A 601-nucleotide genomic window follows, 5' to 3' on the forward strand; every position below is an offset into this window, starting at 1 on the left:
TTCATAGTACATGTAAAATTACATTAAAGAACCGCATTTCTCATGGTATTCAAGCTTCTGTAAACTTGAGCAGCCACATGAGAGATTGCTGACGCTGATGATCAAAAGAAGTTGGAAAAGAAGTCGCTCTTGTTGCTCTTGCGTTTTTCGAAGATGCGTTGGAATATAACAGGATGACACAGGGTAAATATTTTGATAACAATTTGTAATCCTCGGGAAGGTAATTATCGTTAGTTTTATTTTGTTCATTAAATGATACAGTTAGCTGCGTCGACACCACTGCATATCTTTAGGCTTTACGATATTGACATAAACCGTCTTCTTCTGCACTGTTGTGGGACAATAATGATCTAGTCATTATAATAACCAAAACAAATCGTCGTTATATTCGCAGTTCTACAACCTTTGTTTTGAGATTCTGACTATCATTTCACAATAGTGTTAAGTAGCGTTGTCATGCAGATGGACGCAATGCTATTTGTTTCCCTCCCTTCGGAGCTGCGACTTACGATCTTAGATTATCAAACACTTCCAGGATCTTATTTTTTTGTTTATGTCTTGATAACCCCTAACCTTTCGTACCCATATCGACGTATTAGGT

General features: G+C 37.1%; 1 protein-coding gene across 4 annotated transcripts in view; it reads left to right on the forward strand.

Annotated features, from left to right (window-relative positions):
- Positions 1–601, forward strand: part of LOC119586422 — a 37,691-nt gene that overhangs the window by 605 nt on the left and 36,485 nt on the right. The window lies entirely within an intron of this gene.

The sequence above is a fragment of the Penaeus monodon genome, chromosome 21 (genome assembly GCF_015228065.2).
Source record: "Penaeus monodon isolate SGIC_2016 chromosome 21, NSTDA_Pmon_1, whole genome shotgun sequence".
NCBI lineage: Eukaryota > Metazoa > Arthropoda > Malacostraca > Decapoda > Penaeidae > Penaeus > Penaeus monodon.